The sequence below is a fragment of the Rhipicephalus microplus genome, chromosome 1 (assembly GCF_043290135.1).
Source record: "Rhipicephalus microplus isolate Deutch F79 chromosome 1, USDA_Rmic, whole genome shotgun sequence".
Classification (NCBI taxonomy): domain Eukaryota; kingdom Metazoa; phylum Arthropoda; class Arachnida; order Ixodida; family Ixodidae; genus Rhipicephalus; species Rhipicephalus microplus.
The window spans coordinates 173824233-173849845 of NC_134700.1; the positions used below are offsets into that span (position 1 = coordinate 173824233).

At 43.2% G+C, this 25613-nt stretch overlaps 1 long non-coding RNA gene across 1 annotated transcript in view; it reads right to left on the minus strand.

Moving 5' to 3' along the window:
• Positions 1-356: 356 nt before the first annotated feature.
• LOC142803175 (uncharacterized) overlaps positions 357-25613 on the minus strand; it is a 140479-nt gene continuing 115222 nt past the window's right edge. The window contains exons 2-3 of the long non-coding RNA XR_012894006.1: positions 571-634; positions 357-490 (exon numbers count right to left, since the gene is read on the minus strand). This is a non-coding gene — a long non-coding RNA (uncharacterized LOC142803175). The remainder of the gene's footprint in view (positions 491-570; positions 635-25613) is intronic.

The following is a 25613-nucleotide window of genomic DNA, read 5'->3' on the forward strand; positions in this document are numbered from 1 at the left end:
AGGTCTATTCGCTGTTCTATATAGGTAGTGTGATTGTGCGATGGCACCCATCAAGGTGCAATTGTACAATAGCAATACCTATATACACATTCCGAGATGAATCTGTCTTGCGGGGAAGGAATTGGATTGGTCCCGAAATGTCGGGCTCTCCCTAAATTTGGCTTCAGCCATTTCACCCTCCTAAATCATACTGATTTACAACCTAAAACGCTTCCTAAGCCAAAAGATGAGCTTGTGTAATAAGTAATATTACAACAATCGGTCACCGGAAACATTGCCTTTAAACGCTGTTTAGAATTGGTTAGACCACCCTACAGTGCAACATGTTTTGCTGAATTAGCTTAATTCGTTTGGCAGGTGACTACTGATTGTGCATTTGAGGCGTCATTCTAGCGTTATAGAATAAACCGTAATGGCAGCTAGAGAAGCGCCGATGTTCGCTTTGTCCAGCTTAAATTTGTCTTTAGATTTGAAGTGTTTTATCCGTCACCTGCAAAATAGACCATCAAAAATCATGTAACGAACACTTCCGGGTCAACATTGCTTGCAAAAAACTTCTAGAATGCTCACCGCAAGTAGAGATGAACAGAATGCGCCACTTTATCATGTAGTCATTCATGAGGCCATGAAGGCACTGAAAAAGACGTCACAGAAAAAAAAAAACGGTCGTATGAAAAACAAGCACTTCGTCGCAAAGTAGAGGGAACGTTAGAAAGGAGCAATTCATCGCACGTGGTTCCTCAGAGTTTCAACAGTGCTAGAGTTTGAATACTAGAAGATTCTACAAAGAAAAAAAGTTAAAGAATGTAAAACAAATTATCCTAGGCCAAACGGCACTCTTTACTGTGCACTATGCCCTCGAGGGTAATTTTTAGATCGTCAGGGAAGAAATGTTTAGGTCAACCAAGATAATAATCTTGTTTTCGAAAAAGCACCACTTGGATGTATCATAACTATTTAGCTCATAATGAACATATGTGTTTTCTATATATGGATCTAGTTGACGAAGGCACTACAATCCAAGTAGATGCATTTTGGAGAGAATAAATTCAAGCGCGCAACCTGACAAGGAATGTAGACACACTGGAGCTAATTTGCAAAACTTTACTGAGGTCCACACTGCGTGCCATATTTATGTAACTTGTGGTCAGATGACTTCTAATAGCAGTCATTCAGAAAATCAGTGACCAATTAATTTATGAAGACAATGCGAAAAGTAATATAGCAAAGGGAGGATATGAGAATTCTTTGAGTGACTACAGGCACATTTTCAATTTAACTTATCTTCACAAGACAAGCAACTGTTTATACGATGAAGATTGACAGAAAATACTACGTTCCTGATTGCTACCTACGCACAACAAAACTTCGTGTTGCAGACACCGAAGTCATTGTTTTTCCCATTCAACGTTCGCTTTCCCTCATGCTGTATTTTTGCGCTACGTCCGGGTCATATAATGGTGAAATATGCGGCACCTATTCAGGTCTTTCGTTACCGCGCGAAAATGGTTGTTTTTCATATGTCTCGAGAAGATCAATTTTGCCAATTTGAACAGTACTCCAGCACGCATTGAAGGAACCAAACTTTGCACAATGAAGAGGTTTTCTAAAAAATATATTTTATATTGCAACCAAATAATAAAGAAAAAACATATAAGAAGTGTTGAATTTGTCGTCGCCAGCTGGTTAAGAGTGCAATAGAAAAACTTTACATGCAAAAATATTCAAAAGAAAGAAAATTCAGGATGTACAATTTGTAAAAAAAAATGCCCCAGCAAACGTATAAAGAGTAGTGAATCTCGTACGAAAATGTTTCTCATCACATAGACAAAGAAAATCACAACCGATTTCTGCTTCGTTGCTCGTGCCATGCGGTGAAGCATAGCGTGGCTTTTGGTGAGACGCAAGTGTACTCGCACACTTTTTTAAGTAAATATTTGTCTTGCGATAAGAGTTTCCAGGTGTCTTACTATAGATGGACACCCGAGATGTGAATAACTCCTCTATAAATGAGATCTCCAATGAACTTCGGTATTTCGTATAGAGTCACCTCTTCCCATAGGCCACCTCGCATTGCATAGGTTGTCGTTCCAATGTATGCACCCAGGCTTTTTTCTTTGCATTTTTGCGCATATTGTACGCAGTTCTAAAACGTTTCACACTGCTCCGTAGTAAGGGCCAGTATGTGCTCCGGGGGCCTCCTTGTCATTAGGAGAAGCTCTGTAGTCAGCGCCAGCACACTGCGTCTCAGCGAAGTGTTGAGCTCGCACGTAACCAGAGGGCTTATAAGACTGTGCACAAAGGTCAGAAGCTATAGGCGCTTTCGGCGGAGGAGACAACTAAACAAAACAAACACACGAAAGACTGCGGATGTCTCAGGCTGACGCAAAACATCGTCGCCATAAAACTTGAAGGTGAGGTGCTCTCCTCCTCGAACTTTAGGCTCGTCCTCACTCAGTTCAGGTGGGGTTACAAGACATTTTCGAGCAGCGCGTGTGTTTTGCATAACTGATACGCACTCATGTGTGCGTGACGACGACGTCATAGGACTCCCTATTGGCACTAGATGTAACCCTGTGTGTCTGATATAACAATGCAAGCAAAATCAAAGCTGACGAAAACTGTCAAAGAAGACCACCTCCACACTTTAAACACGCGGTGAACCTTTGTAGTTACTTTTTGTAGAACAAATTTTGCCTGACTCCTAGGAAAACCTTTTTATTGATTATGTGGCACACATTTCTGGCGATTATTACTGCTCAACGTAGTCCAGTTGAGAAGCTGAAACTGTAATTCAATATATGGCTTGCAAATGTTATTTTCATTGCAGAACCTCGATGTTACTGTAGCCTAATAGAGACGCACACGCACTTCTGTGAGGTTCGCCAGGCTAGCGCACTTTTCCAACAATAAACGCCCATTGATTCGCGCAATAGTCTTTCGAAAATTGCTACGTGGTCAAAGCGGGCAAGTTCAAATTAATTATGATGGGTTAGTGGCTGGACGCACGGCCATTTTAACCACCACATTTTGATTAACTAGAATTTACAGTCGCTCGTGACTAAGAGATCACAGAGGCTTGTCTCCTGCGTAAAATTCTGTGCGCGATACCGAGTGACTGAACACTTTGAACAAAAAAGGGCAAATGTAAGGTTGTGGTTTAAAAACGTTTTATTATTAAATAAAATGAGGCGCTTTTCAACAACTTCATGGCGAATTCAGAGCTCATGGTTGCTGGATGGTTTGCAAAATCCAGTACGACTACGTCGATCTAGACATGCATGGTTTGTCTTCTCCCAAGAAATAATCTTACCGAAAACCAAAAATGTGCAGCAATGCACACTTTTTGCGTACCGTACACTAATCCCAAAGTCCCACTAACCACCACTCCGGAAGAAGAAATTGTACATTTATTCAAGCGCACAGGTAATTGCATGTTGAGAAAATACTTGATTGTTAGCATGGCAGCTTGGGAAAAAGTATGGGCAGTGCCGCTAACTATAAAGCGTAAAATGTAAGACACTGATACACTCCGGCGCGCTTCGAAATGCAAGTGTCACTATTTGATACCTGAGCTAACTTTTCATTTCTTCACAGATTATCGCATAGATACTTCGAAATAAAAGAGCATGAAAATGCTTTACAAAACTCTGCTGTGCAGTTTCAATGATAAGATGCAGGAGTGCCGCATTCGTTCTCTTCCCGTTTCGCAAGGTCTTCCTATTTACTGAAGCCAATATCGAATACGTTGTCGACGAAGTATGACAGCCAGATCACCAGCAATACTCAGGCCCAAACCACTTCGCTCATAGTTTAAAAATAGCTCTTTAGAGCCTTATCATGAAATGCGGTGCGCAGTGCAAGGTATAGTGAAAGGCAAGATTTAAATTGTGCTCTTACATCAGCTTTCATTCCCATCTTGCGGTTGTCTACATAAAAAAAAGTAAACGTGAACTTCCACTACCACTATCGAGGTTCGCTGAACGCACAAACTGAACGCCATAATCTTCAACATACCGTCGATTTCCTTGAGTGTTTTTTTTGTCTCGTGCAAGAAGCGTGTACATTCTATATACGATGTATCCATACGTTCAGGAAAAAGCTTATTCACTTTTTGTCTCATCTCTGGAAGAATCAATCAGTATTTCTTTTTGTGTTCATTGTATATTCCCTGCCTTCCTTGATGATTTCGCCCCTGTGTCTTCAAAAAGAAATAAAGAAAGTAAAAATGAGGTAACATTTTTCAGCCTTCGTATTTAATGAAACAAATACAATAAATAAATAGGACGACGTTAGAGCGATACGTTTACCTTGAAAGAAGTCTTGATGAAAGGTTTCCTGCTCACCATTACCTGTCCATTCATCTCACAGAGAGTGTTACTTTTTTGTTTTTCAGAACCTTAGAATGTGCGTTACGCAACCATCGAATCGGAGCATTGGCGCTGAACGAGTAGGCCTAAATAGGTCTATAATAATAGTAGTAAACTACCTCACAAATACTTTTACAGATGCACACAAGTTAACTCAAATGCGACATCTAATTTCTTTTCTTCTTCGTCTCTGTATCAATCACCCCCTCCCATCTTTTGTCCCATCCCTGCAGAAGTTTTCTGCAGCTTGCATGGCCTCCGTGATTGGTGCTCTCTTGTGCTGCTCATGACGTCATGTGATGACATCATCACCGGTCATTGTGCCACTATACCTCATTGGTCACCTCTACTAGCCCTAACATTATGCCCGCAATAGCGCATTTGAAATCAGCCACCAGCAACAATACCATAAGCTTTCTTCTTTTTTAAGGCGAAGCATTTTGAAGCGAACTTCGACGAGTTTGATCTCGTATCTATCTATCTATCTATCTATCTATCTATCTATCTATCTATCTATCTATCTATCTATCTATCTATCTATCTATCTATCTATCTATCTATCTATCTATTTATTTATGTATCTATCTATCTATCTATCTATCTATCTATCTATCTATCTATCTATCTATCTATCTATCCACTTACGCCTGGTTGCCCGCATGATCACCCGCTTCACTTGGAGTGAACCAAAATTAGTATGGGAGAGTGAGATGGTTTGACAAAATTGACGTGCTAATGAAGATATGAATAATATGACGATTCCGTCGCTTACGTCGTCAAACACTTTCCACCAAACAGTTGTACATACCCATGGGCGGGTATGTGCCACAGGTGATTGGCAGTTATCCCAGGAACAGCGAGAAGACACACGCAAATTTTTAACGCGTGAACGTTAAGAAAAAGCTGACATTGGCAGTGTTGACCCAAGGAATGCAAAGTATCTGTCAGGCTCCCAGCAGGGAATTAACCCCTCCATTCTGCTTGGTAATCAAGTATTCTACCACAGAGTGACACCAGGTCTCGGATATACTTTTGAAATAGACCCAAGTGTTCTTGAAACGTCAAATGTGGTTCTGGCGCTGGCTGTCAAATTTTATAAGCTATACTTATGTTTATATTCCTATGATACAATCTTCACGTTGGGTGTGCTTCAATTTTCGGTGCGATTGGCTGAAGGCGATTTATGAAACACTGTCCACGGCTACCATCCTCACGAGCAACAGCGCTTCTTATCAGCTTATCGCTTCTGCAGTGCTAATGCTTCTGTTCCTGCTGGCATCGTTGTGCAGTAAGTGTAAACCACTGGTGCTATAAACATCTGAAACTGTTCAGCGTATGTTTGTGCGCGCAACATTGCGTCATTTCTTAACCTGTCGCTCGATAAAAAAATCAACACGGTCACCTTTCCTCCACATGCTTCGCATAATATCGATTCCCAAGGTACTTTGAATCGGCCGAATTTTTTTTTTCTTTTAAGCTGACACCCTTCAATTTTAGGCGCCTCCACTTTATCTGTACATGTAAAAAGTGGCTTTCCTTACTGTGACACAACATAAACACGCGCATTTCGCTTCGGTCTTTATAGATCATTAAATGAAGTGACCGAAAAGCTTTTCTGGGTACAACGCTTGCTGCTACTATCGTATAGTCTTGAAAGCACGGATCCGTGGGGAGTTGAGCCACACTACCAAGATCAGACAATCCAAGCAGTATTCACACAAAAAAATTGTACCACACACTCTATGGACGACCGTTCAGCTGTATACGAATGGTCGCGCTAGGCAACAACCTCTAAGATAACGTATGATCACCCGATTTAAAATACCTTAACCATTGAAAGTCTGTGACATTTATAGAGAAGTAAGAAATGTGACCGGCTATCAGGCGCCTGCGTTTTTAATTACAGCCATGACTACCAACTTAGATCACTTTCGCGCGTATAGTACTGGTACATAAACTGAAAAAGTTCACTGTATTTCGCACACGAGTGCATCTGACAACAACGAAAAATTTTATTCTCGTGAAATGTTGTTGGCGCGCTTCAGCAACGCTGGTTTTTCATGCGAAACGTAAGTACAGCAAGGTCGGCACGCAGCTTCATTTTCACACAATAAATCGATTAACTATTTCGTTTATCTTTTCATGTTGCTGTCTGCAATGAACTTCTCGCGAGGCTAAAATATTCAGACAAACTTAAGTGATAATCACACCGTACGGGAAATTTACAGGCCGTGCTTACGTAGTTACCATATGGTTAACCGGTACAGCTGAGAGTGAGAGAGATAGAAAAAAAAAGAAGGCCGGAATGTTAACCAGATATTGGCATCTGGTTTGCTACCCACAACTGTAGGTGGGGAAATAGGGGCAAGAAAGAGAGGGTAGATAGAGAGAGAAAAAAAAAACGCGGGTGCACTCATGATAAAATGAAAACACACACGTGAAAGGTGTTCTGCCGACTACCGTTCAGAAAGACCGGTCGATCGCAAAAAGTGCAGTAGCTCTTTCGGGGCCTTCTTCTGTGAAGTTGCATCGTGTCGATATTGTAGAACTCTTTCCTCCGACAGAGGTTGATTATCTGATTGACTGAATGGTTGATTGATTGATTGATTGATATGTAGGGTTTAACTTCCCAAAACCCCCATATGATTATGATAGACACCGTAGTGGAGGGCTCCGCAAAGTTTGACTACCTGGAGTTCTTTAACGTGCACCCAATTCTGAGTACACGGGCCTACAACATTTCTGCTTCCATCAGAAACGCAGCCGCTGCAGCCGAGGTCGATTATCTAATTTGCTGAGTTCCTTGCAAAGGCATTGTCGTTGTCTACTGTACTCTAGGCAGCCACAAGGGATATGTTGAATGGTTTCTTCTTTGCCACAGTGGCCACAGGCTGCGGTGTCGGCCATCCCAATGCGGAAAGTGTAGGCGTTGGTAAGCGAAACGCCCAACCACAGCCTACATAAAAAGGTTGGGCCTGCTCGGCAAAGCATTGACGGAACTTGAAGACTTAACGTAGGGTCAAGCCAGTACAGTCGGGCATGCTTGAAGTGCGGCTGATTCCATTGCGATGTGGTTTGCCGGCGAGCAAGTCTGCGGAGCTCTCGTGCAGCATCTGTCCTAGAAGTGGTAGTAGCCGTTCATGGTCTTCTGCGAAGGCTGAGCGGGCAGCTTGATCGGCCCGTTCATTGCTGATTATTCCGCATTGACTGGGTAACCACTAAAATGTAATTTGGTGCTCCTTCTCAGTCAGGTGGTGTGTAACCTCTGCTATCTCTAGTACTAGCTGCTCGTGTGGTCCACGGCGTAAGGCTGAGAGCGGAGACTGCAATGCCGCTTTCGAGTCGCAGAAAAAGGCCACTTGCGTGTAGGTTGATCAATAACAAATTGCAACGCGGTACGAAGTGCTGCTGATTCTGCTGTCGTTGATGTTGTTGCACGGGATGTCTTGAATCTATTCGTCGTGACCACCCTTGGTATCACGACTGCTCCGGTTGAGCTGTTCGGCTGAAATATATATATATATATATATATATATATATATATATATATTTATATATATATATATATATATATATATATATATATATATACATATATATCCTGATATTTTCCATACAAAAGAAGTAGTGTGAGCTGCTTTTGAGCCGATGAGAACAAAGTGGCTTTTTACTGGGTGCCAGGTATGGTAATATTAATATTTGGTTGAGTGAGGCACCATGGCGGAGTCACAGGTCTAGCGGCAGGAGAGTACGAAGTTGGGATCGACTCGCCATGTGCGGTCACTGTTTTGCAATAAGATGTGCGTGGTCGGTCCTCTGGTAGAGAGGCTAGATGATGTCGAGGAGTTCGATTAAGGTGTCGTATATGTGGCCTCAGCACTTCAACATTAATGTGGGTCTTGATGAGGTGGTTCCTTGTGATGGCGATAGTTGCCGCTGTTGATGAACTTTGGGGATAGCCTAGACAAATTCGGAGTGCTTGAGCCTGGACACTTAGAAACATTCGTATACTTGTTTTACTTGCGTTGGTTAACGCTTGTAGACTATACCGTAAGAACCAAGTAAAAAAACCCTCTATAGTTGCAACAAAGTGGCTGTGGACAATCCCCAGTCTTTCGCAGCGAAGACCTTGAACAAACGCCAGATGCCTGTCAGCTGCCTTTTCATGTATGATACATGTGGACTCCATGAGCGGTCTCTGTTAATTACAACACCCAGGAACTTGTGCGATCGGACGTAAAGTATCATTTCGCCGTTTATTAAAACGCTGTAATTCTGCATTGGTTTGCGCGTAAATGCCACAAGTTCACATTACTCAGAGGAAATTTCCACACCTCGTTTACGGAGGTAAATAGCAGCTTGAGTGGCAGCTCTCTGCATTCGCTCTCGCAGCTGTAGACGTGTTACTGCAGACGTCCAAGCGTATAAGTCATCCGCGTACATTGAAAATCTGATAGTACTTGGCTAAAACACTCTGTTTACTACACCAACTTGTCTTCACCTAGTAGGCGCATGCAACAATACCAATACTTTTTATTTCCTTGTTATCTAATGGTTTTTGGGACTATAATCACTCTAGCTGTGGAACCGACCTGTTCACATACAATGGCGTGTTCACATACCTTAGAAGTGGTGAAGCGCGCCGCATCGAGATAAATACAGTACTACTCCCGCCTCAAACGTTGTGTTGAGGTTTCGCAACATCAATAACACAAAAAGTCGTTCAAAAGAACGACGACCGCACACTGGCCTGGATATCTCCTCTTGTGCCCAGCCTCACGTTCCCGTTGATGGATGAAGCCGCTGGAATGGGTGGTGCGCGTTTTTTTCTCTCTAAAACTCGGCTTCCTTTCGCCGACAGCCAGTTTTTGCCGCATTCTTTGAATAACGGTGTGCGTGCCCACTGTTTCCCCGTGCTTTACTTCTTTCTGAGAGCTCGTACAAGTGCGTCTGGTTTTGTTTAGACGAGGGAAGAGAAGAGGGGGAGGGTGCAGACTGTGTGACGTAGCACATAAAACAGACGGGCTTCTAACCTCGAACATAATCTATAATGTGACCTTCACGATACTGCCTGCACGCGCAGAAAGGTCGAAGAAGAACAGTGCGGTTTTTTTTCTTTTTCTTTCGCTTCTTCGACTACTCTACTTTAGTGTTTATCCTCTACTGAAGGTGACGGGGAGGAGGGGGGGGGGAGTGAAACAAGACCCTGTTGTGGGGACCTGAAAGCGAGGCAAATGTTGGGTAGTGTGCGTGACAATGGTGACGGATGGATATTGCAGTGCATTCGTTTTGTTTTTATTGTTTTGCGAATATCCAGATGTGTTTTTTTCTCGCTGGTCAAATACTAACAAACAGTGAACAGCCAGGGATTGAATGCGGAAGAAATGAAAAGAGAAGATGGCACAAGCTAAACGGAAAAATGGAGAAGCCTGGCTTGCGAGAAAGCGGGCGAAACAAATGGTGCACCCCGCTCTCATTGAGTTTGTTTTGCCCGGTCATCTTTACTTCTTTTTTTTTTTGCAGAGTATAGTTTGGCCAGCTTCTGCAGCGGCCGACGGCACATGGCAGCGACCGCGCAATATATGTATGCGTTTATATGGCATACGGATCTGCCGTGGCTCGCAGTCGTTCTCCGGAAACTCCTGTTTTGTTTTTTTTCCTCTGTCCTTTTCGACTCTGTCAGTATGTTTCGCACCATTTGTCACGGCCGCATATATAGTTCATTGTGAGTGTGACACTCGCACTGAAGTTGTGTTATAGAGAAAGTTCCGAGGCATTTGTGTGTGTGTGTGTGTGTGTGCGTGTGTGTGTGTGTGTGTGTGTGCGTGTGTGTGTGTGTGCGTGTGTGTGTGTGTGCGTGCGCGTGCATGTGCGTTGCGTGTGTGCTTAAGACCAATGTCGACGCGTGTGGCACTTACAGCGTTCGTAACTGCGATGCAACGTGCGGCGGACATCGGCTTTTGGTCTTAAAACGTAATAATTATTTAGTTTTTTTTAGAATTGCCCTGGGAATATCACATTACGTCATATGATAACTCGCACGCGTTATAAAGAGCCACTTATCTCCTTTCTCGTATCATCTCTCTACTTTGGAAACTGGATAGGTGTTGCCATGTCTGCACAGTTATTAGCTGATGACGAAAAGGGGTGTGCACGTGAGAACGCACAAGCTAGTGGTCTCTATTATGAAAACGCCAACACCCAGCACCTGAACTAACAAAAATTTAAGTTTGGGAGTAATCGTAGCTAGTGACTGCTATCCTTCGCTAATAGAAAATTGGCTGTGGCCTAAAGGTATGCCTTAGGGTGCGTAGGGAGAGGTGAGGTAATCGTATTGTAAAGCTTGTTTCTCTGTATGGTTACACATCTCGAGTCGTGCGGCTAGTTTTTCCTCCATCTCCCAAGCCCGCTGCCTCCTCTTGATTTTGTTCTGATGACAAGGTCTGGCTTCTTTTAAACAATCTAAATTACTCTCTATATCTGCCAACGCATCCCACGGAGCCAACCCTTCTACATGTACGATGCAACGCTGGCTCCTTCTCTGTTTATGGAACGTGGTTTCACCAGCTCCTCCTCTGTTATGCATCGCGGTTTCACCGGCGCCTCCTTTGACGTCATGCCAGATGGCACGGTGCGCAGCGCTGCTAGATGCGGTGATTGCAAGGCAACGGTTCAGCTTGGGGTGTGGCCACAGGTCACAGCGGAATGGTGAGAAAACGGTGATTGTAGGTTTCGCGACAATATTCACAGGCTCCGTCACGGATTCGCCTAAAATGATTCGAAGGCTAAAATGACCTCGGGTGGCAATTTTCTGACCACTACTATATACATATAATAATAATGACCATCATTTAAGAAGCTGGAGAAGTCATGTCAGAGGAAGCGCACTAGCTGTAGGGGTAAGATTGAAAGGTTGGGTGAGTAGAAATCGACCAACACATGAAAAACCAGCATACACGCAACCAATATGTTCTAGGTGCCGATGATGATCATAACTAATTATAGCGCAAAGCTTTGTGAAAGCTTAGAACAAAAAATTGACGTGGTTTGAGTGGATTCATTCTCAGAACTATCCAGAGATAAAAAAAAAGACGAAGGACACAAGAAGTGCACACAACACGCGCTGACCCCAGGGATTTTTTTAAATCATAAATACACAAAAAAGTAAACGAGAGTCGTCATCGCATCACGTTACATGTGCTTCAAATGAAAATAACTTTTCCGGCTCTAGACCATTAGTTAAACATGCGCACAGCGAGTTCCATGCCGAATTCTCTCGCGCAATGAAAAAATATTCGTAATAAATGCGAAGCATTTCTTTCCCCACTACAGCACTTTTATCTATCTATCTATCTATCTATCTATCTATCTATCTATCTATCTATCTATCTATCTATCTATCTATCTATCTATCTATCTATCTATCTATCTATCTATCTATCTATTTATCTATTTATCTATCTATCTATCTATCAGTTTACGTGTGGGTGCTCCCGTGATCACCCGCGTAACTTGGCGTGAAGAAAATTAGTATGGGATGGTAAGATGGATTTACGAATATGACGCGCTAGTGAATACATGAATAACGTCAAAATCTCGTCGCGTACGTCGTCAAACACTTTCCGCCAAACAGTCGCACATACTCGCGGGCGGGTAAGTGCCACAGGTGATTCGCTCCTATTGCATACACGGAAACACAGTGACACAGAGAAAAGAGGGAGAGAGCAAGCTGGCAACTGCCACCTGAAGGGGCAACACGCCTGCTCACTCTTTTGGGAGGAAGAAACAGAGGAAACGAATATAAGAGGGGAGAAATAAGAAAAAAAAATGGGAAGCAAAAAAAAATGACGAAGACCTAGACAAGTAGAGTAAAAAATTAAGAAAAATCTCACTATAAAAAGGTGGCCTAGTCCGCAGAGGTTGCTTGTGTCAATCGCCGCCAAATAAACACCAGATTGCATATACAATGAGGGACTCGAAGGATTTCGCGGGGTCGTGGTCTCTGTACACTGGTAAGATCCACACGCCATCACCGTGCATCGGGAATTGCTGTGAACGCCTACGAAACCCGAAAGTTTGAGCTCATCATTTCCTAAATTGGCTTCTTGGAGAGCTACAATATCCGGTGAATTCTTCATTGCAAGGAGCATAAGAATGAGGTCAGCATGGCACGGTTGTAGAGACCTGAAGTTCTATTGCAAGGCACGTGTGGACGAGGCTTGCGACGGGTGTTGATGTTGCTTTCAGTGAGTACAGTCAAGAAATGGAACGGGAGCCTCCTAGAGTTGTTGCGTGGCTAACGCTGCTGGCGTTTGACGACCGGCTACGATGGATCTGATGACGTTAACAAGCATCTTAATCATGGTGAGAAGTTGGGCATCATCGTTAAATGAAGCTATTACTGGTGCCCTCTTTACATTATTTTCTACTGCAGACATGGCCTTGGCAGAAGATGGTTCCACCACTTTATGAGGCGTTACCTATGCGGAGGTCGTGTCCGATGGCTTTGATGGAAGCGCCGGCCACGATGTTGCCGAAATGCTGAAATTGCACTTCCATCCGCGCTTCAATTCACTCTGACTGTACTATTCTTCAGACGGGGAGGTGCATGCTCAGTTGTGCCATTTCCAGCTACTTGATGCGTTCTATGGCTAGGCATCTCCCGATGCCATCGTTTTAGCTTTTTTCCTTCAGGACCTATCATTTTTTTTTGTTTAGCTTGGGACACTCTTTGTTCGTAGCCTAGTGTTCGCCATTACAGTTAGGGCAGCGAGATGTTGCACTTTCACAAAATTTTACGTTGCGATTCGCGCCACTTTTAGCGCAGACCAATACACTTGTGCAGAAACCCAGTACAAGCCGAAGCTTGAGACATTTGCGGCATTGTAAAGGTTTTGGTATGAAAAGTCCGACCAGGTACCTCACTAGTTCTGCCTTTATGTGACTAGGTAGCTTTTCGCACCCAAAAAGAGTCGTCACACACTTTGAAGAGCCTAACCTTCGAACGTCGTAGACACAACAGATTAGAAGATGGTGCAAATCGTGCTCGGTCTATCTCAGCCATGCAGCGCCAACCTTTGGGCTTTTGTTCCACATGGTGCTAATATGACAGCTGGTGTTATAGCAGATGTAGACCTAGATTTTCAGACAGCGTTTTGAAAAGTATAATCGTTTGCACACCACGGTTAGCTCAAGAACGACGAAAACAGACATGGGTAACTTTAACGCGTTAGCGTTAAGAAAAAGCCGAGATTGGCTGCGTTGACCCGAGATATGTAAAAATAAATGTCAGGCTCGCAGCAGGAATCAAACCGATTATTCTGCTTGGTAATAAAGTATTTTACCACAGAGCGACACCAGGCCTCGCATTTACTTTTCAAACATACACCAGTGTTCGTGAAACGTCAAATGTGGTTGCAGTGCTGGCTATTAGGTTTTATAAGCATTACACATGTACTCATATGATACAATGGTAACGTCGGGTTAACTTGAATTTTATGTGCTATTCCCTGAAGTCGATTCGTGTAGCAGTGTCCACGGCTACCACACTTACGTGCATCAGCACTTTGTATCAGCCTATCACTTCTGGTGTTGCTAATAGTTCCTGTCAGCACCGTTGTGCAATGAGAGCAAACAACTTATTATATGAACATCTGCAATCGTTTAACATATGTCAGCGCGCAACATTTGTGTTCATATCTAGCTTCATCTCATAGGGTGTCGCTCAGTAAAAAAATTCGACACGGTCACCTACCCTCCGCATGCTTCGCATAAACGCGAACTTTGGCATACGTTTGCTTAATACAGCATTCGCTTTTTTAGCGTAATAAGTTGTGTGCTTTTGTTCACACGGGCGCACATTCCGGACTGACTGTTTGGGGAGGAAACAACCGTTTACACTCCAAAGCACTTGGCAACAATTTTGAAGCGATTTAAAAGCTTGTGTGCATAGTAAGTACAGTGGCTATTTTTTGTTTTCTGCTGCTTTCAGTTGGTGCTGTCTTTTGCAGCTGCGATTTTTGGAATCTATCAATTTTTCGCATGCTATAGCAAATGTTCCAATCCTATTCTTGGCACGGAAACTATGGCGGATATCGTGTACGCATGTTCTTTTTAGTCTGTACAATGACTGTAGGAGAGCGTGGTTTCTTGTTTTATAAGCTCAGAATGGGTACAAAAGAAATGAAGCGACACACACTACACGAACCCATAGTACCATGTGGGAAAAAAACAGCTTGCCCGATAAAATATCGACGATTTCCACATAAGGAGAAAGAACAAAATACGCGTTAACCAGTCATCGATGAAGCTTTGGAATCATCATCATCATCATCATCATAAACATCATCATCACCATCGGCCTGGCAACGACCACTGCAGGACAAAGGCATCTCTCATGTTCCGCCAGTTAACTCGGTCCTGTGCTTGCTGCTGCCAGTTTATAACCGCAAACGTTCCAATTTAACCTACCCACCCAACTTTTGATGTACGTAGCAATGTACTTGAAGTTGTAAAAGAGTACGTCTACGTAGGACAGCTAGTAACCGCCGATCTGAAGCACAAGATTAAACTAACTAGACGAATAAAAATGGTAAGGAGCGCAATCAGCAAGCAGCAAGAGGAATGGATATAACAGCTCCACCTTACCGCCACTTACCTATGGAACAAAAACCTCGAGGATTACAGAAAAGGATTAACTTTTGTTGAGGATGACGCGCCGAGCAATCGAAAGGAAAATGATAGGGGTAGTCTTAAGAGTCAAGAAGAAAGCAGAGTGGGTCAAGAAACAAAGCGGTGTTAAAGATATCATAGTTCAAATAAAGAAGAAGAAATGAACGTGGGCCGGGCATAGGTAGCGTGTGGGCAGGACAACCGCTGGTCATTAAGTGACAAGATCCCACGAGAAGGCAACCGAGTGAAGGGGAGACAGAAAGCTTTGGAATGAGGAATGCCAAATGTGAATATTCGCTCAGAAGGTGAGGTAATCTGACAAACAAACACACAATTCATTGTGTTCATGTTTAGATAAGGAACAAGAACGAGAACAAGAAAAGTTTTTTTTTTTCGTTTGGAGCTCATGTCACGTGACGTGATGCATTTTCTGTTTATTTTTCTGTGTATTTCTGAATACAATTCAGTTGGCAGTTGGCACTTGTCATGTGCACTTCTTCCGTCCTTTGTCCTTTGTGTGATCGCTGCACAGTCCTAAGCCCTGTAATGAGTTTACAGCATTCATCAACCTACTCGCTGTGCAATTCACACCCTGCGACGTCATGTGGGATTCCATGCTTCCGCCGCAGCAACATTAGCTCTGTTAACGTGACGTGACACCGGACATCGCGACAATATAGGGTCTTTTTTCCTCAGAGACTTTTCACACGCATGACTCCGTGGTGGAATACTTGACTGGCCCCCATACTACCTCGATGCGAAGTCAGTTTGAACCCTTATTTTGTTTCTCTTATTTCTATCGCAGTCACGTGAGTTTTGATGCACACCTCATTTTTTTTATGGCAAGCGTCTTTCCTGGCACACAAGGCTTTCGCCTTAATATCCACACATTCGACAATAGCTCAAGGCTCGTAGAATCAACAACTGGCGAATAACATTTTTTTTTTAAAGCGGAACGTTTCAAGGGGCCAGACAGACGTATGCCCTCATGGGCTCTAGTATGCTATATACATTATGCCGTCGTCATCACACGGCATAACTCTCCAGGTGTAATGCTCTCAGCGCACGTTCCACACCAGGAAGAAGTCTGACACCTCAACAGGGAACCTTTTTTTAAATAAATGAATATAAAGAGAGGTCGGTGCCAATGCGTGGTTCCGGCTACTAATCTTCTCTTGCATGAAAATTCACATCGCACATTTGATGGCAAACACAAGGCTATACATATATACATAGCACAACACTTACGCAACAAGTCCACATTTTTCAATTCTGAAATGTGTCCCCACCACACAGATATGTGTTCATGCCACACAGAGTTTGTGAAAACACAACTATTCATGCCAATTTACTTGTCTACACAAAACATGAAAATTCTCTAAAATGGCAAAGGTTATGATGTCTCTTGAGTATTGAACTGTTTTTACAAAAGTTTTCACAAAGATATTGTACTGAAATGTAGAAATGTGGTTATGAAACTTCTAACGCAGCAAACGACGCAAAAACAAAGCAAAAAGAAATGAAGAAATAAAAATGAATAGAAAGAAAAACTGAAAAGTAAAAAAAGAAAGAAAATAAGGAGGAAATAAAAAGCAACCTGGAGAGAAACAAAGTAGGCTACCCAGCTCCGCAATTTCCTTCAGCTTGACTCCCTTATTTAGAAGCTGCTTTACCTGATCTTTCTTTCGTGAATGCGAGCACAGAGCTTTATCATTCTCCCACAGAGAACGAGAGGTGCCTCGGATACCACATCACTGTTCTTTTTGTGGTAGTTACCCAGACAGACACCCTTATGAATGCGATTTTTTCTCTTTATTCAGTTTTTTTATAGGTAGGGTATACGTAAGGGCAGCATTGTCGTTCACGTTCAGCGCATGGCGTTTGCTGAATTGCTCCACTGCTTTACACTTACAAAGGTCGAAAATTGGCGACGTCTCGACTTTCTTAGTAACCGCCTGTTTGCGCTCGATATCTCTTTTTTGTGCCAGTTAGTACGGACAGAAGAACTTTTCTGTACCTCAACAGAGACCCAAGGGAGATAAAGAGAAATATCCAGATGTTCATTAACACATCTTCTTGTTTGCCACCTAAAATTTGCACCCGTGTATCGTGAATCGCAAGAATAACTAATTGTTGGCGAAACCGATGTGCCCTAATTAAGCTTTGATATTGTATTATCAATGATGTCCTTTCTTCAGGTCTCATGTAGGTATTCCGATGTTCCAGGGTTTCTATTTCTTCTTCTTTTCTCGTTTGTTACTGCCAAGCGGACACTTCCCGTCATAGTACAAGAAAATTGAACGCATTTTTTCTCATCGCATTTTTGCTCCGTTCCAAACATGGGCTTATTCATGTGCGATTTGTGACATTAGTGTCAAATATACTGCCTCTACATGAAAAAATCTGTCTAAAGTTAATCATCAAAACATCAGTGCCTGAGTCAGTAAAAAAATGTTACACTAGAGTATTACTCATAAGAGAAGCTTTCAGCTATAGACTTGTTGCTGGACATTCTATTATCCAAATTTGCTGGCCAATGGCAAAGAGTGCTTACAATTGTTAGTGTCGGCAGGGTTCTTTGTCAAAGACAGAAAGGTGTCACAACTGGGAATCCACGCGCAGCAAAGATTGGTCGAGTCCGAACGAACGTAAGCTTTGCTAGCAAAGCATAAATGAATATTAAGCCATTACTTGCTTCTGACAACGGCTTGTCGACCGTTCCCGGCTTTACAGGGCTTAAATTTTAAGTAAACATTTCTCACAATCCAAGGTCAGGTGCCCTCAACAGTAAATATTATTTACATTTACATCTCCTTATCACAACATTACCATCAAATATATCTGCAGTTCAAACATTGACAAGGCTTGACTGACTGGGGGCAAATATTCGTACACCAAGACTAAAAAAGGTGCAAGAACACGATACACAAATGAAGCATAGGTACACGAGGATGAACACCGGGCTTGCAACACACCTTTCTTCACGTCATCTCACCCATAAGCACAGGCACGCTATTACAGAAAAAAGCGAAAAGAACACGTATGACGCTTGCCTATATATGTGTGTACCTTCGACATTTTGTGTGACCACGTGTCTGTGTATATGCCTGAGCCGACGTGAATAAAGATATGTTGCGATTCCGGCACCCGTGCTCGTGTACCTACGCTTCGTTTGTGTATTGTGTTCCTGCGCCGTTTTTAATCATGAACCCACACCAGTTTGCCCAACTGTTCCTCAACATGACTCATAAACTATTCTCATTTCCTCTTTTCCTAATTCGTTTTGCATCTTTAGTTGGTTTAACAAAAGAATTCAATATTCGAAAATAGGTTTTTGAGGTATCCTACACACTTCTGACAGTTTTATGCTCTTACAGTGCACGTTGAGATTACAAGAACTTAAGCAAAACGTAAAATAAAGACAAGATGGGCTCGTTAATACAGTCCTGAAGGCATGAGGCAGTCGTTTCGGTAGTGTAAAAAATAAAGGCACATTCATAAGAGAGTGTACGCAGACAGGATGGGTGCTGGCGTCCTGTCTACACCGACAGGGGCGCCGATAGCCGGCTATAAAACCTACTCTGAGCCTCTTACTGATAAAACCTACTCTGAGCCTGCATGATTAAGAGGGGTGGCCACATCTTCTCCTCCCTCTCTGTACAAATAAATGCCTATCCTTACAACTATGAACTCTCGAACACTTGGAACCAGGCTAGAGAGGCCTAACGTGGTATAGTGTACTAAGAAAATACCACAACGTGGTGACAAATTAGAATATCACACCAAGAACGACAAGCTTTTCGATATATACGTATACTTTCAGCATACCACAGCAGTACAAAGATTAATATTATTATTATTATTATTATTATTATTATTATTATTATTATTATTATTATTATTATTAAATTTGCATGCACAGATACACAAGGACGCAGAGGAAGGAGGGAGAGAGCAAGCTGGCAACTGCCACCTGGAGGGGCACTACGCCTGTGCACTCTTTCGGGAGGAGGGAAGAAACAGAGAGAACAAAGATTAGAGGGGAGAAAGAGGAAAGAACATCAGGAAGAGGAAAAAATGACGAAAACTTTGACAGAAATCAGTTAAAAGAAGAGAGAGAGTTGATAAACAGGTGGCCCGGTTCGTTTGGTTCATAAATGTTAGGGAAGCTCGGTGGGGCTGGTCGCGTCGGGAAGCACTACCACTCGGAAACAGGTAGCCGTGTAGGGTCGCGCACTTGAGACCTAGGAATTCATATTCCTTAATGTGCAAAGACCGCTGCGTAGCAAATGTGGGACAGTGCACTACGAGATGCTCAAGTGTTTCGCAGGAGCCACAAGCTGCGCACAACGGGCTGTCTACACGCCCTTGACGGTGTAATCGTTCACGCACCAGCACAGAGCCCACTCTTAGTTTGTACAACAGCGCTCGGTAATTACGAGGCAAGCTACGGCCACGAACACGGGGAGGGAAAGATCCATTCGCCACACGCTGGTCTGGGTGCTGCTTTAAGAGGTGTTTGCGTTATAAGCGGACGAGCGTTGTCCATCGTACATAGAATTCCCGGACAGTCACAGTCATCATGGTTGCTTGACGAAGCAAGGCGATCCGCTTCTTCATTGCCCGCAATACACATGTGCAAAGGTACCCACTGTGCAGCTAGGCATACCTCACGTGACAGAATATGTTAATGGATTCCATGATGCTGCTCAGTATAGGGCTGTCGGTCTCCTTGCTGGTGAGTCTGCTAAGGGCAACACGAGAGTGGGTGAGGATGACAACCTTCGATGCTGGTAACATTTCTTGTACGTACTTAAGGGCGACATCAATCGCGGCTAGCTTGGCCGTCACCGACGATGAGGGGTGCGGTATTTTTAAAAACCGCCTGATATCGGTTGAAGGGCAGAAGAAAGCTGTAGATGCGCTCAGGCCATCGCTGCGTACAGAAGCGTCCGTAAATTCTTTTGCATAGTCTTCGAGGTTTTCAAATAAGTGTAAACGGGCTAATTGGTATAGTTCCGAAACAGGTTGGTCACACTTTTTGCGTATTTCTGGAATTGACAGATGGGTAGGGAAGACACATGGCCTGTGCTCTGTCGATGTTGTCAAATGAATTGGTTCACCGGAATGGCCAGTAATGTCATTGAACAAAGCCGCCATTTTACCCATTCGAGAAAGTGGGTGCTGTAACAGCCTGTTAAGAAGTGTCTTGCCATGTGGGCTCGGTTCAGACGCTCAATATGATGTAGCGCTCTCTGGTCAGCTTGCAGCCTTAGCGGCGACTGGTGTGCTTCAGTCAGTAGTGGGATGAATTGTGCTTCACGAGGTAAGCCAAACAATACTCGGAGAGCAACACGATGATCCCGTTCCAGCTGAGACATTAAAGCAGGCGGCACATTCAAGACTGGCAAAGCATACATCACGCAAGAGAGTACCGCTCATTGGTAAACCTGTAGTGCCATCTTCTGATCAATGCCCTCGCCCCTATGTCAAAAGACAATGCCAGACATCGTTCCGTAACGATTTTATATGGACCTTCATGTGAGATGGATGAGGCAAAGTTCACTCTGGCCGAGCAGCGTCATGAACTTAGCCTCTGTTACCGTCGCACCGCACCAGGCGAAGATGGTGTTACGTACCAAGCCTTGCAAAATATTGATGAGGTCTTTCATCAAAGTATCCTGGACGAATACAACAAAGTATGGCAAAGGAGTCTGATTCCTGCTGAATGGAAATCGTCTTTGGTAAGCCAATTTCAAAGCCTGGTCGCCCTGCACAACTCCTGAAGTCATACCGGGCAATATCACTAAATTCTAATATTATGAAGCTGATGTAACGTATGGTGCTGTTTCGTGTGGACGCCAGATTATAAAAGCTCACTTTCTTCCCTGATGTCATGAGCGAATTTTATCGCCACCGTTCAGCCCTTGACAGCATAACAGATCTTGTATCATTGCTTGAATCTGCTCGAGCAAAAAGAGATTTAGCATATGTTCTATTTTTTGACATACAGCAAGCGTTTGACTTGGTGCCACATAAGGCGATTATTTGTGTACTGATGAATGGAGGAATTTTAGGTCGTCTGTTACACTTTCTCCTTGATTTTATATCTGAGCGCAAAATAAAAGTGGGCATTGGAGTAGTACAGAGTCAATCTCGCGCTGTTAAATGTGGTGTCCCGCAAGGCAGCGTCTTGTCACCACTTCTCTTTAACAGTGTACTAGCAGGACTTCCAGGCCGACTACCGCAAGATTGTGACTTTCCTATAGGCACAGCGATTTATGATCATGACATCGCACTCTGGGTCAGGGTCCGTCGCACCATGGTCCACGTCTTCCTGGTATATTACAGCGAGCTCTGAATGCAACTTCAGAATACTTGGTGGAAGTTTGCCCGCAGGTTTTACCTACGAAGTCAGCTGCGATCGCGTATCATCCAAGGCAACGCGCTTTTCAAAGCCTCAGCAGGCTTTACCTCGGAAACACACCGATACAGTTGGAATACCAACATCGCCACCAGGGTGTAATCATCGATGATCGCCTTTCTTGGCGCCCTGCTGTTAAAACTGTGAGGCGAAAAGCGCTGCACAAAGATGGACGCTCGAAAAAAACACACGACCAGCGTGAACTAACCGTCATAGTTTTCCGCGCTTTTTTTTTTCATTACAGGAACGCGCTGACAATATCCACAATGCAAAAACCGACGCTCTCTCTTTTTCTTTTAAACTGTAGCACGTGGACTGACCCCTCTGCGTCTCCTGCCAAGCGGTGGCGTCTGACACCTCGTGTGCTCAATGTTTTTTATTTTGTTATTTATGGGTGAAGCTTTTTACGGTGTAGGTATGTCTCTCGTAACCCAGACGACACCCCACTAGTAATGATGGAAGAAGTCAGAAAAGCTTTGGAGAGCATGCAAAGAGGCAAAGCTGCTGGTGAGGATCAGGTAACATCAGATATGCTGAAAGATGAAGGACAGATTGAGTGAAAAAAACTAGCCACCCTGTTTACGAGGGGTCTCTTGGCGGAAAGAGTACCGGAGTCTTGGAAGAATGCTAACATCATCTTAATACGTAAGAAAGGAGATGACAAGGACTTGAAGAATTACGGGCAGATCAGCTTGCTTTCTTCAGTATACAAGCTATTTAGAAAGATAATTGCTAACACAGTAAAGAAAACATTAGAATTCAATCAACCAAAGGAACAAGCAGGATTTTGACCAGGCTACTTAACAATCGACCACATTCATACTATCAGTCAGGTAATAAATAAATGCTCAGAATATAAACAACCACTATACATAGCCTTCATAGATTACGAGAAAGCGTTTGATTCAGTAGAAATATCAGCCTTCATGCAGACACTGCGGAATCAGGGCGTCGATGAAGTATATATAAACATCCTGGAAGAAATCTACAGGGGATCAACTGCTACCACAGTGCTTCACAAAGAAAGCAACAGAATACCAATCAAGAAGGGTGTAAGTCTGAGTGACACAATCTCCCCAATGCTATTTACCGCGTGCTCACAGGAGGTTTTCAGAAGCCTAGAATGGGAACAATTGGGAATAAGAGTTAATGAAGAGTACCTTAGTAACCTGCGCTTCGCCGATGATATCACATCGCTGAGTAACTCAGGGGATGAATCGCAACTCATGGTTACGGAGTTAGACAAAGAGAGCAGAAAGGTGGGTCTTAAAATTAATCTACAGAAAACGAAAGTAATGTAAAAGAACGTCGGAAAAGAGCAGCGCTTCGAGATAGGTAATAGTGCCCTTCAAGTTGTAAAAGACTATGTCTACTTAGGGCAGGTAATAACCACGGAGCCAAACCACGAGATTGAAGTAACTAGAAGAACAAGAATGGGGTGGAGCACATTTGGCAAGCACTCTCAAATTATGACAGGTAGATTTCCACTATACCTCAAGAGGAAGGTATATAACAGCTGTATCTTGCCGGTACTTAGCTATGGAGCAGAAACCTGGAGACTCACAAAGAGGGTTCAGCTTAAATTGAGGACGATGCAGTGAGCAATGGAAAGAAAAATGGTAGGTGTAACCTTAAGAGACAAGAAGAGAGCAGAGTGGATTAGGGGACAAACGGGGGTTAAAGGATATCATAGTTGACTAAGAAGAAAAAAGGGACATGGGCCGGGCATGTAGCGCGTAGACAGAATAACCGCTTGTCATTGAGGGTAACTAACTAGATTCCCAGAGAACGCAAGCGAGTTAGGGTGAGACAGAAGGTTAGGTGGGCAGATGAGATTAAGAAGTTTGCGGGTATAAATTGGCAGCAGCAAGCACAGGACCGGGTTAACTGGTGGAACATGGGAGAGGCCTTTGTCCTGCAGTGGACGTAACGTAGTCAGGCTGATGATGATGTTTCCCGTAGTTGTTTATTGTGGCCATTATATATATATATATATATATATATATATATATTTATATAGATATATATATTCACACAAGGAGGAGGTGAACTTGAGACTAAATGAAAGCCAGCCAGAAGGAGAGACACATTGCAGACCCCCCGCCCCCACACTGAGAAGTCATTTAAAATAAGTTTCATTTAAAATAAGGGGATGGAGAGGAGTAACTAGTGGATAAAAAAAGAAAGGCACAACCGCGAAATACAACTTACGCATCAGCTCGCCTAACACCAGCTCGGATGTTTTTCACCGCACAAGTCTAGGTCCGAACAAGTCTTATCGAAGAACCAAGCGAATGTGATAAAACAGAATGCAAGAAGCTGCAGCATCAACAGTATCATGCAAGAGTGACCACCACCGCCACTAACCAAAGGGGTCATCGTGTGACAAGGGATGTGAGAAGGGCTTGTGCCGGCATGAAACCATATAGCGACGGAGTTCGCGGTGGCGCGAGATTAAGCCCACTCGCGCGTCTGGTGCTTTAATTAATTTCCACTGCAGCCCCGATTTTTCCGGTCTGGCGAAGCTGTTTGCAATTTGTGATTGTGCGGGTGTGTGTGGCATCACAGAAACAAGCGTGCAGAGAGGCAATGCACCCACACTGTTGGTGCGTGTTGTGTGTGCGTGTGTGTGCATTCGTGCATATATATATTTATATATATATATATATATATATATATATATATATATATATATATATATAGAGAGAGAGAGAGAGAGAGAGAGAGAGAGAGAACTGGTAAAGACTCCCTGTATAGTTAAGTACCATTTCCTCGTGACAGCGTAAGAGCGCTCGTTTCACAGAGAGTTTGTTCATGGCGTTCACGTCGCTGGTTGGGAGCTGAAAACCTGCGAAGTCCGCGAAAAAAACTTGAACACACACACACACACACACACACACACACACACACACACACACACACACATATATATATATATATATATATATATATATATATATATATATATATATATATATATATATATATATATATATATATATATCAGACAGAGACACACCAATCCGTCGCGGTGGTCTACTTATACACTTGACAAAATAAACTACCGACATACTACTAAATAGAGGGATGTTGTATAGTCCATGCCAGCCAGATGGTCGTGCTCAAAGCCATTACGATGTCAACACAATGGTTAGCAAACTAGACTGGGTCGAGGTAATCTAATTTGTCCCTCAGTCTGCAGAGCAAACAGTAGCCTACACATCGGCCTGCAACGGGGACTCAGATAGAGGCTCTCAGGTGGAGCAACGACAAAAAAGTGAATGCCTTAAAACCAGTAGTTACTTCGAAGGCACGAGAGAAGGCGGTAGCGGAAAGAGTACATAAGTTCTCTGAACAAGTATTACTAGGGCTATACTACTTTCTGACAAAAATAATGGAAGGATGTACGACTCCGTGCTATAGCAGATGGCGCTGGTGAGCGCCATTTTTGTAGGCTATTGCTGAAAAAAGAAAAAAAACATAGATGAAATTGTTGTACCAAAGAATTTTCAGAAAAAACACATGCACTAAAAAACTGCTGGAAGTAATCTTGGAACTCAAAAAGCCGAAGAACGCGATTGCGGCTTTGGTGGCCTAGATTCTTCTTGTTTGCACTAGAGCTTTCGAGCAGTTGATCTATAATGGGGAACGGGTGTTTGCACTGCGCGTAATATGGCGGCTGACGCTGGTTACTCAACGTGCAAGCCGTTATGAAACAAGAAAAAGAAACAAATCATGAAACAGGCCAGCCGGAGAGCCCGGATTATCAGATTCACCATAATGGAGCTTCAGAAATATTAGATATTGACCAAACAAGTCACATTTAGGTTTTAATTTCTCAAGGGAAGCAGGAAAAAGAAAAAAAAATTTGTTTTCACATAATCCATTGTAGATGTAGGGTGCTTTTCAAAAAAGAACTGTGCCACCTATAGCGTTAGAATGGGTGGTGATAATTGAATTGCATGCCGTATCCATATAGCTTGGAAGGTGCATATAGAAGACGGACTATTGAGAAAAGTAAGCTAAGCGTATAATAACCATAACAAAATTCATTTATTAAATGTAACTTTGATGTTGCAGTTAGCTTCGGCGATATAATTATTTGAAAGAACATGAGAATATAATTGCACCGGCGCAGCCATCCTGCG